We start from the raw sequence: 17,475 nt of genomic DNA, 5'->3' as shown, positions 1-17,475 counted from the left end.
TCCTCTGTTGGGGCCTTATTGGCCTCGCACCATGCAACATATTTCCGCCATATGCAGTGATAATGCGTTGCCGTAACATCTTTCCTGGCCTTAATAAGCGTAGGAATGACTTCTTCCGGAATACCCTTTTCCTTTAGGATCCGGTGTTCAACCGCCATGCCGTCAAACGCAGCCGCGGTAAGTCTTGGAACAGACAGGGCCCCTGCTGTAACAGGTCCTGTCTGAGCGGTAGAGGCCACGGGTCCTCTGAGAGCATCTCTTGAAGTTCCGGGTACCACGCTCGTCTTGGCCAATCCGGAACCACGAGAATTGTGTTTACTCCTCGCTTTCTTATTATTCTCAATACCTTTGGAATGAGAGGCAGAGGAGGGAACACATAAACCGACTGGTACACCCACGGTGTCACTAGAGCGTCCACAGCTATCGCCTGAGGGTCCCTTGACCTGGCGCAATATCTTTTTAACTTTTTGTTGAGACGGGACGCCATCATGTCCACCTGTGGTTTTTCCCAACGGTTTGCCAGCATCTGGAAGACTTCTGGGTGAAGTCCCCACTCTCCCGGGTGGAGGTCGTGTCTGCTGAGGAAGTCTGCTTCCCAGTTGTCCACTCCCGGAATGAACACTGCTGACAGTGCTAGTACATGATTCTCCGCCCATCGGAGAATTCTTGTGGCTTCTGCCATCGCCATCCTGCTTCTTGTGCCGCCCTGTCGATTTACATGGGCGACTGCCGTGATGTTGTCTGACTGGATCAGCACCGGCTGGTGTAGGAGCAGGGATCTTGCTTGACTTAGGGCATTGTAGATGGCCCTTAGTTCCAGAATATTTATGTGAAGGGAAGTCTCCTGACTCGACCATAGTCCTTGGAAGTTTCTTCCCTGTATGACTGCCCCCCAGCCTCGAAGGCTGGCATCCGTGGTCACCAGGACCCAGTCCTGTATGCCGAACCTGCGGCCCTCTAGAAGATGGGCACTCTGCAGCCACCACAGTAGAGACACCCTGGTTCTTGGAGACAGGGTTATTAAGCGATGCATCTGAAGATGCGATCCGGACCACTGGTCCAACAGGTCCCACTGAAAGATTCTGGCATGGAACCTGCCGAAGGGAATTGCTTCGTAAGAAGCCACCATCTTTCCCAGGACCCGTGTGCAGCGATGCACTGATACCTGTTTTGGTTTCAGGAGGTCTCTGACTAGAGATGACAACTCCCTGGCTTTCTCCTCCGGGAGAAACACTTTCTTCTGGACTGTATCCAGAATCATACCCAGGAACAGTAGCCGTGTCGTCGGAACCAGCTGTGACTTTGGGATATTCAGAATCCAGCCGTGCTGGTGCAGCACCTCCTGAGATAGTGCTACTCCCACCAACAACTGTTCCTTGGACCTCGCTTTTATTAGGAGATCGTCCAAGTACGGGATAATTAAAACTCCCTTTTTTCGAAGGAGTATCATCATTTCCGCCATAACCTTGGTAAATACCTTCGGTGCCGTGGACAGGCCAAACGGCAGCGTCTGGAATTGGTAATGGCAATCCTGTACCACAAATCTGAGGTACTCCTGGTGAGGATGGTAAATGGGGACATGCAAGTAAGCATCCTTGATGTCCAGGGATACCATGTAATCCCCCTCGTCCAGGCTTGCAATAACCGCCCTGAGCGATTCCATCTTGAACTTGAATTTTTTTATGTACGTGTTCAAGGATTTTAAATTTAAAATGGGTCTCACCGAACCGTCCGGTTTCGGTACCACAAATAGTGTGGAATAATAACCCCGGCCTTGTTGAAGTAGGGGTACCTTGATTATCACCTGCTGGGAATACAGCTTGTGAATTGCCGCTAGCACCGCCTCCCTGTCTGAGGGAGCAATCGGCAAGGCAGATTTTAGGAACCGGTGGGGTGGGGACGCCTCGAATTCCAGTTTGTACCCCTGAGATACTATTTGCAGGATCCAGGGATCCACCTGTGAGCAAGCCCACTGATCGCTGAAATTCTTGAGGCGACCCCCCACCGTACCTGGCTCCGCCTGTGGAGCCCCACCGTCATGCGGCGGACTTGGAAGAAGAAGCGGGGGAGGACTTTTGCTCCTGGGAACCTGCTGTTTGTTGCAGCCTTTTTCCCCTACCTCTGCCTCTGGACAGAAAGGACCCGCCTTTTCCACGCCTGTTTTTCTGGGTCCGAAAGGACTGAACCTGATAAAACGGCGCCTTCTTAGGCTGTGAGGGGACATGGGGTAAAAATGCTGACTTCCCAGACGTTGCTGTGGAAACTAGGTCCGAGAGACCATCCCCAAATAATTCCTCACCCTTATATGGCAACACTTCCATGTGCTTTTTAGAATCTGCATCTCCTGTCCACTGGCGAGTCCATAAGCCTCTCCTAGCAGAAATGGACAATGCACTTACTTTAGATGCCAGTCGGCAGATTTCCCTCTGTGCATCTCTCATATATAAGACTGAGTCTTTTATATGGTCTATGGTTAACAGGATCGTGTCTCTGTCTAATGTGTCAATATTTTCTGACAGTTTATCTGACCACGCAGCGGCAGCACTGCACATCCAAGCTGACGCAATAGCTGGCCTAAGTATAATGCCTGAGTGTGTATATACAGACTTCAGGATCGCCTCCTGCTTTCTATCAGCAGGTTCCTTGAGGGCGGCCGTATCCGGAGACGGTAGTGCCACCTTTTTAGACAAACGCGTGAGCGCTTTATCCACCCTGGGGGGTGTTTCCCAACGTGACCTATCCTCTGGCGGGAAAGGGAACGCCATTAGTACCTTCTAAGGAATTACCAATTTTTTATCAGGGAAAGCCCACGCTTCTTCACACACTTCATTTAATTCATCTGATGGGGGAAAAACTACGGGTAGTTTTTTCTCCCCAAACATAATACCCTTTTTAGTGGTACCTGTAGTTATATCAGAAATGTGTAACACCTCTTTCATTGCCTCAATCATGCAGTGAATGGCCTTAGTGGGCATCAGGTTAGACTCATCGTCGTCGACACTGGTGTCAGTATCAGTGTCGACATCTGGGTCTGCTTGTGGTAGCGGGCATTTTAGAGCCCCTGAGGACCCATGCGACGCCTGGGCAGGCACGAGCTGAGAAGTCGGCTGTCCCACATTTGGCATGTCGTCAATTTTCTTATGTAAGGAGTCTATACGTGCACTCATTACTTTCCATAAGCTCATCCACTCAGGTGTCTGCCCCGCAGGGGGTGACATCCCTTCTAAAGGCATCTGCTCCGCCTCCACATCATTATCCTCATCAAACATGTCGACACAGCCGTACCGACACACCGCACACACACAAGGATTGCTCCGAATGAGGACAGGACCCACAAAAGCCCTTTGGGGGGATAAAGTGAGAGTATGCCAGCACACACCAGAGCGCTATATAATGCAGGGACTAACTGAGTTATGTCCCCTATAGCTGCTTTTTCTATATATTATATACTGCGCCTAAATTTAGTGCCCCCCCTCTCTGTTTTTACCCTGTTCTGTAGTGTAGACTGCAGGGGAAAGCCAGGGAGCTTCCTTCCAGCGGATCTGTGAAGGAGAAATGGCGCCAGTGTGCTGTGAGAGATAGCTCCGCCCCTTTTCCGCGGACTATTCTCCCGCTTTTTTCCATATTCTGGCAGGGGTATTTTTCACATATATAGCCTCTGGGACTATATATTGTGGAATTTTTGCCAGCCAAGGTGTTATTATTGCTTCTCAGGGCGCCCCCCCCCAGCGCCCTGCACCCTCAGTGACCGGAGTATGAAGTGTGTATGAGGAGCAATGGCGCACAGCTGCAGTGCTGTGCGCTACCTTGGTGAAGACTGATGTCTTCTGCCGCCGTTTTTCTGGACCTCTTCTTGCTTCTGGCTCTGTAAGGGGGACGGCGGCACGGCTCCGGGACCGAACACCAAGGACTGGGCCTGCGGTCGATCCCTCTGGAGCTAATGGTGTCCAGTAGCCTAAGAAGCCCAATCCGACTGCAAGCAGGCGAGTTCGCTTCTTCTCCCCTTAGTCCCTCGCTGCAGTGAGCCTGTTGCCAGCAGGTCTCACTGAAAATAAAAAACCTAAATCTATACTTTCTTTCTAAGGGCTCAGGAGAGCCCCTAGTGTGCATCCAACCTCGGCCGGGCACAAAATCTAACTGAGGCTTGGAGGGGGGTCATGGTGGGAGGAGCCAGTGCACACCAGGTAGTCATAAATCTTTCTAGAGTGCCCAGCCTCCTTCGGAGCCCGCTATTCCCCATGGTCCTTACGGAGTTCCCAGCATCCACTAGGACGTCAGAGAAATATATATATAAAACATATCTGGAAACCCCCCTCAAAAAATCCTGCGTTTGTCCCTGCAACCACCTATTTCCCTATAGATTGTAAGCTGGTGAGCAGGGCCCTTTAACTTTTTATTGTCTGTTATTACCCAGTCTATATTTATTACTGTCCTGATCTGACTGTGAAGTGTGACTGAATAAGCTAGCACTATATAAATAAATGTTAAGAAAGAATACATAAAATGTATGCTCACAACAAGTGGTAAGCATTACAGAAACATAATTTTAAGACACTGTTCACAGGTGCTTAGTGCATTAAAAAGCCTGTTGCATGCATATACTGTATCTGCTTCCCCAGCCAGGAATAACAGTGACATGAAGTAAAGGGTCACATGCATATACTGTTGCATGCATATACTGTATCTGCTTCCCCAGCCAGGAAGAACAGTGACATGAAGTAAAGGGTCACATGAATATACTGTTGCATGCATATACTGTATCTGCTTCCCCAGCCAGGAAGAACAGTGACATGAAGTAAAGGGTCACATGAATATACTGTTGCATGCATATACTGTATCTGCTTCCCCAGCCAGGAAGAACAGTGACATGAAGTAAAGGGTCACATGAATATACTGTTGCATGCATATACTGTATCTGCTTCTGCTTCCCCAGCCAGGAATAACAGTGACATGAAGTAAAGGGTCACATGAATATACTGTTGCATGCATATACTGTATCTGCTTCCCCAGCCAGGAAGAACAGTGACATGAAGTAAAGGGTCACATGCATATACTGTATCTGCTTCCCCAGCCAGGAAGAACAGTGACATGAAGTTAAACATCTTAGTGATATTTGGTGGACCCCTTTCTTCGAAAGTAAAGCATTCATAACCTAGAACCAGAAATAACGACACGGAGACTTGCATTTTGGCAGAAAATTGCTAGCTATTTATTTGTCCCTATCCATTAGGAAACCTGTAATAAAGAAATTAATTTAATATGCCGCTCTAGCCGGCATATGGTGGCGGCCCAAAAGAACGGCTCAATTAACCTAGATTAACCTTAAATAACTAACCCTATAAATTTACTAAAACTTATCATAAACCGGTAATAGGTGACAACTCAACCCCCACAGTGACTACCCACCGCTCCTGGGTGCCCTGCCGCTGCCTTCCCGGACGGGTGGTCAAGCGGCCATAAGTCGATGGAGGTGAGTGCACCTAAACCACAACAAACTGTAAAACACTACAGTTTTCCCTACAATACAAAACTGCCGTTCTTTTCCGCCAATAAATAGCCAACGATAACCAGCCAACAACTTAACGCCAAAGCACCACGTGCCAGAATTTCCTACTACCAGGGCGGGAGGGTGGGAAAGCAAATCCACCAAGAGAACTAAGATGGCCTCACCTTCCCTATATATATCAAACCCTCCCCCTAAAGAAGGCTGTACTTTCCTAACAGCTAGGTCCACCCCTCCCCAGATGTTTAACTCTTTCCTCTCCTATACAGTCAATACTCTCTCCTAAACATCTTAGTGATATTTGGTGGACCCCTTTCTTCGAAAGTAAAGCATTCATAACCTAGAACCAGAAATAACGACACGGAGACTTGAATTTTGGCAGAAAATTGCTAACTATTTATTTGTCCCTATCCATTAGGAAACCTGTAATAAAGAAATTAATTTAATATGCCGCTCTAGCCGGCATATGGTGGCGGCCCAAAAGAACAGCTCAATTAACCTAGATTAACCTTAAATAACTAACCCTATAAATTTACTAAAACTTATCATAAACCGGTAATAGGTGACAACTCAACCCCCACAGTGACTACCCACCGCTCCTGGGTGCCCTGCCGCTGCCTTCCCGGACGGGTGGTCAAGCGGCCATAAGTCGATGGAGGTGAGTGCACCTAAACCACAACAAACTGTAAAACACTACAGTTTTCCCTACAATACAAAACTGCCGTTCTTTTCCGCCAACAGCGAAAGACTCATCCTCACAGTCTTTCGCACCGCCACCATAAACCTACCCTAACTCCTGCAAAGCGAAACCTAGATCCTCCAGAAAAAACATCATCCCCTCATTGGATAGATGTACTCCATCACGCCGGAAAAGGTGGCTGTCTCTGAACCGAATCCTCGGGTGGCGAACCACCCTCCCCCCGTGGGACAGCACCCACTTTGCCACCGCTCCGTTCACCTTTTTCCGGGCCTCGTCAATCTGGCGCCCATCCGCCACACCCCTCCAACACAATCTTGGCACCATCATTGAAAAAACCAACACACAATTGGTCCATGCCGCGGTCACACTTGCCAGATCATGTATCATGGCCCACCGCAGATCCAAGGATGTCCTCTTCCCCAGGTCGTTGCCACCTAGATGGACAACCAAGACCCTAGGGATTCCATGCTTGCTGGCCTGACTCACTAACCTACTCCTCAGCTCACCCCACATCATTCCTCGCCAGCCAAGCCATCTGACACCCTGTGCTCCTAGCAATGCCTGAGACCCTTCCGAGGCCACAAACCTGGCCGCCCAGTAAATGTAAGAGTGGCCAACCACCCAAATGGTCAAATTGTCGTCAAACCATCCTGAAGGGGAAAAGAGGGGTAGAATTGATTACTAAGAGGCTTATTAATTGTTTACACTGAAGGATCTGCCAAAAAGAAAAACTTTAGATCTCGATATTGCAGCAGTCACGGCCTAGCCGACTGCACCATGTTTCGTTGCCATTGAAAAGCACAATTAAAGACACAAAGGGGAAAGATCAAATAAAAACAAACGAAATAAAACAGGGGGAGGGGGGGGGGAGGGGGGTATAAAATGGGAAACACATGTAATAACTCAGCTGGAGGTGAAAGCGTAAAGACCTGCTGAGGGACTCTGATTAGACCAGATTAGCCGAATTGTAGATTAGAATTCAGTCCGTCAAGTCAGGCAAAAAAATCGCAAAATAACTCAAGACCCCCGCTGCCGACTCATGTCAGCAACGGCGAGTAGCTAATCCCTGAGTAGGATAAAAAGGGGGAAAACACTAACAAACTCACAACACCATAAAATCACAGAACTGTAACAGCATAATACATTGCAAATAAACAAAGCACCAAGCGCAAACCGACCTCTCATGTGACAGGGCGAATATATCGTCTGTAACTTGACGACTTCCATCGCCCCACCGCCTGGATTTCAGTTCTGGAAAAACCCGCCGCAGCAGCCGACGTCGCCGCGCCTATCCGAAAGGAATGGGTACCGAAAGCAGCGGGTGAGAGGCCCAAGCCCGCCAAACAACGCCCCAGCATCCAACGGAACTGGTATTTCGTGACTGGCAGCCCGTCATAATGCAATAGCCATGACCCCTCCTTAACGGGTCGCACCACCACATATTGCATTGCCAGACCCACTGGGCAAACGCTTTCTTCTAGCGCTGGAACTATAGTGACCCAGTGCCCTCTCCCCACTTGATCCGTCTTGGAGCGCCGCAATCTGCACAGCAAGGACCTCCCACCCACTACCACGTCTCCGACCAGCATGCGCGAATCTGCTCTCTTGGAAGGCGCTACCAACTCCGAAACCCTAAAGGCCCCGTGGTAAGCCATTGAGAACGCCAAACTGAACAAAAGCGTCTCAAACCTGGACGACGCGACTCGCCCTACCGCCGCGATGACGGCCGGCAACAAGGCCGCATCGATGGGCCGCCTCCTATCTGGTGGCGTCGGCGCAACTCGCGCCCACCCTTTCATTGCCTTCCGCAGAACCTCGTTTTTTGTTATATCAGGGACGCCTCGCAGCTTGCAGAAAAATGAGACGCCAGCCAAGTACCGTGATACCACCGCTCGTGACCTACCGGAAACGTAAAGCTGCCAAATAAAAGAAAGCATCAGCCGATGCTTGCTCTTACCTTGATGCTGACGACCCTGGACAAACTCCTCCCACTCGCTCCAAGCTTGTCCGTAAGCCTTGAGCGTGGCTGGCGCGACTGACCGCAACGCTAGACCCTCCAGTCCGGCCCGATCACCTGCCAAAGATAACCGGGACCGTGAAAACCTTGCTCCTCGGCCTTGGGTGCCAAAACCCAAAATCTCTCCCACTGTCCACGCGACAACGCGTCTGCGATTCCGTTCTCCAAACCGGGCACGTGTTGTGCCCGGAACCATAGGTTCCTACGCAAGCACGTCAAAAGCAATCGCCCGAGCACCCGCAGAACCACTAGCGATTTCGCCCTCTGGTTATTAATCGCATGTACCACGCCCAGATTATCGCATCTAAACAATATGCTGCGGTTAGCCAACCGATCGCCCCAGACTTCTAACGCTACCATGATGGGAAAAAGCTCTAGCAGCACCAGATCTCTTGTAAGACCCTCGCTATGCCAGCTTGCCGGCCAAGATGCCGCACACCACGATCCCTCCAAAAAACAACCGAATCCCAAGGCACCTGCGGCATCGGTAAACAGCTGCAACCGTTCGCTGTCTACGGCTGGCGCTTGCCATATGCTCACCCCGTTGAAATCCTCCAGGAACGAAGCCCAGACAGCCAAATCCCTTTCTAATTCGGAGGACAATCGAACGAAATGATGAGGCCTGGCGCACCCCGCCGTTGCCCTTTCGAGCTTCCGGCAGAAAACCCTGCCCATCGGTATTACCCGACAAGCAAAGTTCAGCATGCCCAGCAAGGACTGCGCCTGTCGCAGCGTGACTTTACGCGAGACGTTGAACCGGCAAATGGTTTCGCGGAGCTTCGACACTTTGTCCCGGGGCAGGCGACACTCTCCCGCCACGGTGTCAATTTCAATCCCCAAAAATGATAGGCAGGAGTCCGGACCCTCCGTTTTGTCCCTAGCTACAGGAACGCCGAAGTGGTAGAAAAGAGCCCGGGTGCTAAACAGCAAGTCGCCGCACCTTGTGTCATTAGCCGGACCCGCACATAGGAAATCCTCGAGGTAATGTGCAACCCCGTGACCGCCTGACGCAGACTCCACGCACCAATGAAGAAACGTGCTAAAGCGCTCGAAAAATGAGCATGAAACGGAACATCCCATCGGCAAACATTTGTCGATGAAATACTCCGCTCCAATCCGGAAACCCATAAAACGGAATGAGTCCGGATGCAATGGCAGTAACCTAAAGGCTGACTCAACATCAATCCTAGCCATGAGGGCCCCGCTCCCGTAGCTGCGGACCATCTCTAGCGCCTCGTCAAATGACTGATACACCACCGAGCAATGAGCCGGTGGTATTGCGTCGTTGACCGACGCCCCCGGTGGGTAAGAAAGATGTTGGATAAGCCGAAAAGCGCCTGGAGTCTTCTTTGGTACCACTCCGACCGGGGAGATGACCAAGTCATCCACCGGGGGCGACCTAAAACGGCCCCTCCATCCTGCCCAACCCGACCTCCTTATCCACTTTCTCCCGCAGCACAGTCGGCAAGGCTCGGGCAGACTGGAGGTTCCTCTGCGTGCGCACGGACACTTCGCTCGCAACAGGCAAGCGAAAACCAAACTTAAAACCGTCGAACAAAAATTTTGCATCCCTTTTATTCGGATACAAATCCAACCACTTGACCATCGCTTCCAGCTTAACTGGCGTTGGGGCTCTGCCGAGCGGTCCCGCTCGCGGCCTGCTTAGGGTACGCTTGCTTTCCCCGATTTCCCTGTCGACCACCTTTGAAACAAGAGGAGGCTGGGTGGGCTCCTCCACACTTCTGGCAGGAGTGACGAAACCGACACTGCTTGCCAAAGGAACATGTTCCGCTGTTAAACGCGAAACACTTCCCTTGTGTGGCAGAACGCCCGCCCACGCGAACGGCCAATCCGCCTGTCCTGGCAAATCCTCCGTCCGCGCCTGCCCCCTGGGCTGATGACCCTGCTCGACGCCCACCTGCTCCCTGTTTCTGGGTCTCTTCCTCCTGCTGTGAGGCACGGGTTACTTTGAGCCAGACCTCCACGTCCTTAAAACCGAAATCCATGACCCGTAACCTGTCCTGTTTCTCCCGAAACTCCTGATCATATCGGCGCCATTCCGAGCCCGAGGACGTGCGCTGCATGTCGTGTACGAGATGCAGATACCGGATAACATTCATGTGTTCCTCCGGCCTATCCTCCAAATAGCATGCCGCAAAGACCCAGAAACCTGCCAGCCAATTATCAAAAGACCGGAAAACCTCTGTCCCCATGCCCTTCTTAGCGGCCGCCGCTTTGTAATCCTTCTTCATGGCCTTAGTCAGAACGAATAAGTCCACGAAGTCACCCCTACGTATCTTCTTGCGGCAGCTGTCTCGCAGCCCCAGCATAACCGCGGTGTACTCGCAGCGCACTACCCCAGGCAGATCGCGCCGCTTCTTAGCCCTACGCTCTTCCTCACTAACTCGCTTGCGCCGCTTACGCCTCTTCTGCTGTTTTGCTGCCCGCTTGGCAAATTTTTCCGCCTTCTTCTTTGCCCTAGAAGTACTGTCTACGTCGGACGCTTGCGACGACAGAGAAGAAGAAGAGGAGGAAGACGAAGAGCTATGCGAACTCGAGCGGGAAACTGATATAGACTGTACCAACTCACCGGATGCCATCGACCGCCCCGACCTGGAATCCTCATCCTCCTCAGCCCAATCGTCGTCCTCCACGAAGTCTGCCAAATCCCCTTCTTCGCGGCCCTCTGTGAAAGACAAAGCAGAAGAGGACCCGGCCCACGCTTGCGGCGCACGCCGGGCCCCCCGTGTGGTAGGCGCTGTGAGCGCGCGCCATTGCCGCTCCCGGTCCGTACCTAGCTCCAGCTCCGCAGCAGCCGCCCCCAGCTCTCGGCAGGCTCGTGCCACCCGCTGCGCCGCTGAGGCCCTCTGTCTGCCAGACCCCCTGACTCCGGCAGACTGGCCGAAATCAGACATCGCCCTAGGGGAAGCTACTGCAGCTAACGGCCCCAAAGCCTCCACCACCGTGGCCAGAGCCGACGCTAGATCCCCGGGAGGATCCCGCGTGTTGCGACCCCTGTCAACGGCCCCCGAAGGACCACCGGTCCGAGCCTGGGCGCGATCCCGCGCCCGCCGACCGGCCGACGTGACCCGGCCCCCCTTGATCCGACGGGAAAGCGGGGGCCCCCCGGCCGGACCATTCGCTCTCCCCTTCTGAGCATGCCTCCTCCCCTCCCAGCGGATCAGAAAATTCCCCCGATCCTGGTGAGGACCCGCTGTCGTGTGCAGCGGCCCGTGCCGCAGCCCTGCGGCCGCTGACCCATTCCCTGTCCCCCCTCCACCCGCGGGACCCGCTGCGTCCCGTCTCCGTAGGAGTGGTATGGGGAGTCAAGGCGAACTGCGGTGCACCTGCGCGTGCTCCCCCGTGTGTCGCACGACCCCCGGTGTGCGTACGCGCATGCTGCGTGCGGTCCCCCCTTGTATTTGGTGCCGTGGCCCCATCTCCTGGCGCCAACCCTCTCAGCCCAGCGTTGCCTACCAGAGGCAAACGCTGCACCCCCCTGTTGTGTCCCCTCCCCCTGCCGGACTCCGGCATCCGGGGATTCAAAAGGGGAGACCGGTGAACTGGCGGCGCCGCTGCGCGCACTCGTGCCCGGCCGGCGCCGCCCGGAGCGAACGTGGGCGCGTGCACCCCGTGCGCGCGTCCCACCTCTTCCCGTCATCGAGCTCCCGGCCAGCGTCTCCTCCCCAGCCGCCGCGCGAGGCACCTGCACAGGCCCCGCGCGGCGACCTCCAGCTCCCCCAAACGCCCTCTCCCCCCGCCCGGCACTAGCACTCGGCCGCGGCAAGGGAGGAGGGCTAGGACCCGATCCCGGACCCGCCGAGCGCCCCCCGCGGCGCGCCTGCGGGCGCCCGACACGACCGCTGACTCTGCTGCGCCCGGAGGGGACGGCCGCCGCCCGTCGATCCTAGGGCGGCCTGCCAGGTCCCCTGTTCCCCTACGCCGCCCTCGACCGGGCCCGTCTTACGATGCCCGCGCCCGTGCTTGTGGGGGGGCAGCCATATCAGCAGATATATTAAAGGTGGAGAGGAGGAGTACTACCAATGAGGTGGGGGGTTAATCTGTGTAATATATGCACAGTATGTGAAAAACAAAATGCCTGCACTGCAGCACTCACCTAAAGCAAATCCACCAAGAGAACTAAGATGGCCTCACCTTCCCTATATATATCAAACCCTCCCCCTAAAGAAGGCTGTACTTTCCTAACAGCTAGGTCCACCCCTCCCCAGATGTTTAACTCTTTCCTCTCCTATACAGTCAATACTCTCTCCAAAGGGTCACATGAATATACTGTTGCATGCATATACTGTATCTGCTTCCCCAGCCAGGAAGAACAGTGACATGAAGTAAAGGGTCACATGCATATACTGTTGCATGCATATACTGTATCTGCTTCCCCAGCCAGGAAGAACAGTGACATGAAGTAAAGGGTCACATGAATATACTGTTGCATGCATATACTGTATCTGCTTCCCCAGCCAGGAAGAACAGTGACATGAAGTAAAGGGTCACATGCATATACTGTTGCATGCATATACTCTATCTGCTTCCCCAGCCAGGAAAAACAGTGACATGAAGTAAAGGGTCACATGCATATACTGTTGCATGCATATACTGTATCTGCTTCCCCAGCCAGGAAGAACAGTGACATGAAGTAAAGGGTCACATGAATATACTGTTGCATGCATATACTGTATCTGCTTCCCCAGCCAGGAAGAACAGTGATATGAAGTAAAGGGTAGCATTCTCTATGCTCTCAGGGCTATGTAATGTCTTGTAAGCTACTGTACATATTGCAAACATATTGGTCTACTACATAATCTCGCTTTACATCATAATAGGCCTTTGGCTATCCAAGCAGACAGCGAGAAACCAACAGCTGATGTCGAGAATACAGAGGGTGAGACAGGTCAAGCAGAATCATTGAAAACGACTTCACATGCAAGTGTTTAAAAAAAAGCACACTTATTAACAGAGCTGTAATGACAGAAAGTATAAATAATAAGATTTTACTCACCGGTAAATCTATTTCTCATAGTCCGTAGTGGATGCTGGGAACTCCGTAAGGACCATGGGGAATAGCGGGCTCCGCAGGAGACTGGGCACTCTAAAGAAAGATTTAGTACTATCTGGTGTGCACTGGCTCCTCCCTCTATGCCCCTCCTCCAGACCTCAGTTAAGGAAACTGTGCCCGGAAGAGCAGACATTATAAGGAAAGGATTTTGGAATCCCGGGTAAGACTCATACCAGCCACACCAATCACACCGTATAACTTGTGATACACTTATCCAGTCAACAGTATGAACAACAACAGGGCATCAACAATGGATGCCAACATAACATAACATAACCCATTATTAAGCAATAACTATGTACACGTATTGCAGAAAGTCCGCACTAGGGACGGGCGCCCAGCATCCACTACGGACTATGAGAAATAGATTTACCAGTGAGTAACATCTTATTTTCTCTAACGTCCTAGTGGATGCTGGGAACTCCGTAAGGACCATAGGGATTATACCAAAGCTCCCAAACGGGCGGGAGAGTGCGGATGACTCTGCAGCACCGAATGGGCAAACTCAAGGTCCTCCTCAGCCAGGGTATCAAACTTGTAGAATTTTGCAAATGTGTTTGAACCCGACCAAGTAGCAGCTCGGCAAAGCTGTAAAGCCGAGACCCCTCGGGCAGCCGCCCAAGAAGAGCCCACCTTCCTTGTGGAATGGGCTTTCACTGATTTTGGATGCGGCAATCCAGCCGCAGAATGAGCCTGCTGAATCGTGTTACAGATCCAGCGGGCAACGGTTTGCTTTGAAGCAGGAGCCCCCAACTTGTTGGGGGCATATAGGATAAACAGCGAGTCAGTTTTCCTGACTCCAGCCGTTCTGGCTACATAAATCTTCAAAGCCCTGACTACATCTAGTAACCTGGACTCCTCCAAGTCACGAGTAGCCGCAGGCACTACAATAGGTTGGTTCAAATGAATAGATGACACCACCTTTGGCAGAAATTGGGGACGAGTCCGCAATTCTGCCCTGTCCATATGAAAAACCAGATAAGGGCTTTTGCATGACAAAGCCGCCAATTCTGACACACGCCTAGCCGAAGCTAAGGCCAATAGCATGACCACCTTCCACGTGAGATACTTTAGCTCCACGGACTTAAGTGGTTCAAACCAGTGGGATTTTAGGAAACGCAACACCACGTTGAGATCCCAAGGTGCCACTGGTGGCACAAAAGGGGGCTGAATATGCAGCACTCCCTTAACAAACGTCTGAACTTCAGGGAGAGACGCCAGTTCCTTTTGAAAGAAAATGGATAGGGCCGAAATCTGGACCTTTAAGGATCCCAACTTCAAGCCCATAGTCATTCCAGACTGTAGAAAGTGCAGAAATCTGCCCAGTTGGAATTCCTCTGTAGGGGCCTTCCTGGCCTTACACCAAGCAACATATTTTCGCCATATGCGGTGATAATGCTTTGCTGTTACGTCCTTCCGAGCCTTTATCAGCGTAGGAATAACTTCCTCCGGAATGCCTTTTTCCGCTAGGATCCAGCGTTCAACCGCCATGCCGTCAAACGCAGCCGCGGTAAGTCTTGGAACAGGCAGGGCCCCTGTTGCAACAGGTCCTGTCTGAGAGGCAGAGGCCATGGGTCCTCTGTGAGCATTTCTTGCAGTTCCGGGTACCAAGGCCTTCGTGGCCAATCCGGAACAATGAGTATTGTTCTCACTCCTTTTCTTCTTACGATTCTCAGCACCTTGGGTATGAGAGGAAGAGGAGGAAACACATAGACCGACTGGAACACCCACGGTGTTACCAGGGCGTCCACAGCTATCGCCTGAGGGTCTTTTGACCTGGCGCAATACCGTTGTAGCTTTTTGTTGAGACGGGACGCCATCATGTCTACCTGTGGCAGTTCCCATCGATTTGTAATCTGAATGAAGACTTCGTGATGAAGTCCCCACTCTCCCGGGTGAAGGTCGTGCCTGCTGAGGAAGTCTGCTTCCCAGTTGTCCACCCCCGGAATGAACACTGCTGACAGTGCTTGTACATGATTCTCCGCCCACCGAAGAATCCTGGTGGCTTCCACCATCGCGACTCTGCTTCTACATGAGCCACCGCGGTGATGTTGTCTGACTGAATCAGCACCGGTTGGTTGCGAAGCAGGGGCTCCGCTTGACTTAGGGCGTTGAATATGGCCCTTAGTTCCAGGATATTGATGTGCAGACAAGCCTCCTGACTTGACCACAACCCTTGGAAGTTTCTTCCCTGAGTGACTGCCCCCCACCCTCGGAGGCTCGCATCCGTGGTCACCAGGACCCAGTCCTGTATGCCGAACCTGCGGCCCTCGAGAAGGTGAGCACTCTGTAGCCACCACAGAAGAGACACCCTGGCCCTGGGGGACAGGGTGATCAGCCGATGCATCTGAAGATGCGATCCGGACCATTTGTCCAACAGATCCCATTGAAAGATCCTCGCATGGAACCTGCCGAAGGGAATGGCTTCGTACGATGCCACCATCTTTCCCAGGACTCGCGTGCAGTGATGCACCGACACCTGTTTCGGTTTTAAGAGGTCTCTGACTAGAGTCACAAGCTCTTGAGCCTTCTCCGTCGGGAGAAACACCTTCTTCTGGTCTGTGTCCAGAATCATGCCCAGAAAGGGCAGACGCTTCGTAGGAATCAGCTGCGACTTTGGGATATTCAGAATCCAGCCATGCTGTTGCAACACTTCCTGAGAGTGCGCTACGCTGATCTGCAACTGCTCCCTCGACCTCGCCTTTATGAGGAGATCGTCCAAGTATGGGATAACTGTGACTCCTTGCTTTCTCAGGATCACCATCATTTCTGCCATTACCTTGGTAAATATTCTCGGTGCCGTGGAGAGCCCAAACGGCAACGTCTGGAATTGGTAATGACAGTCCTGTACCACAAATCTGAGGTACTCCTGATGAGGCGGATAAATGGGGACATGCAAGTAAGCATCCTTGATGTCCAGAGACACCATAAAATCCCCCTCTTCCAGGCTTGCAATGACCGCTCTGAGCGATTCCATTTTGAACTTGAATCTTTTCAGATAAATGTTCAGGGACTTTAAATTTAATATAGGTCTGACCGAACCGTCCGGTTTCGGTACCACAAACATTGTGGAATAGTATCCCTTTCCCTGTTGAAGAAGGGGAACCTTTACCACCACCTGCTGGAGAAATAGCTTGTGAATTGCCGCTACCACTACTTCCCTTTCTATGGGGGAAGCTGGCAGGGCCGATTTTAGGTAACGTTGAGGGGGCATCACCTCGAATTCCAGCTTGTATCCCTGAGACACAATCTGTATAGCCCAGGGATCCACCTGTGAGCGAACCCACTGGTGGCTGAAATGTCGGAGACGCGCCCCCACCGCTCCTGGCTCCACCCGTGGAGCCCCAGCGTCATGCGGTGGATTTAGTGGAAGCCGGGGAGGACTTCTGTTCCTGGGAACTAGCTGTAAGGTGCAGCTTTTTTCCTCTACCCCTGCCTCTAGCAAGAAAGGAGGCACCTCTGACCTTCTTGCTTCTTTGTGCGCGAAAGGACTGCATTTGGTAATACTGTGCTTACTTAGGTTGTGAGGGAATATATGGCAAAAAGTTTGACTTCCCAGCCGTAGCTGTGGAAACCAGGTCCGAGAGACCGTCCCCAAACAATTCCTCACCCTTGTAAGGTAACACCTCCATGTGTTTTTTGGAGTCTGCATCACCTGTCCACTGCCGAGTCCACAGGACCCTCCTGGCAGAAATTGACATTGCATTAATTCTAGAGCCCAGTAGGCAAATGTCCCTCTGGGCATCCCTCATATATAGGACAGTGTCTTTGATATGCCCCAGGGTCAGCATAATGGTATCCCTGTCCAAGGTATCCATTTCCTCAGACAGATTATCTGTCCACGCTGCTACAGTACTACACATCCACACCGACGCAATTGCCGGCCTCAGTAGAGTCCCTGAATGTGTATAAACAGATTTCAGGATACTTTCCTGCTTTCTATCAGCAGGATCCTTTAGGGTGGCCGTATCCTGCGACGGCAGGGCCACCTTCTTAGATAAGCGTGTGAGAGCTTTATCTACCGTAGGGGAGGATTCCCAGCGCACCCTGTCCTCTGGCGGGAAAGGGTACGCCATAAGTAACCTTTTGGAAATCAGGACTTTCTTATCTGGGGAATCCCACGCTCTTTCACATAACTCATTTAACTCATGTGAAGGGGGAAAAGTCACCTCTTGCTTTTT

Source organism: Pseudophryne corroboree, chromosome 4 (genome assembly GCF_028390025.1).
Source record: "Pseudophryne corroboree isolate aPseCor3 chromosome 4, aPseCor3.hap2, whole genome shotgun sequence".
NCBI lineage: Eukaryota > Metazoa > Chordata > Amphibia > Anura > Myobatrachidae > Pseudophryne > Pseudophryne corroboree.
Note: the sequence above shows the minus strand (reverse complement) of the source record.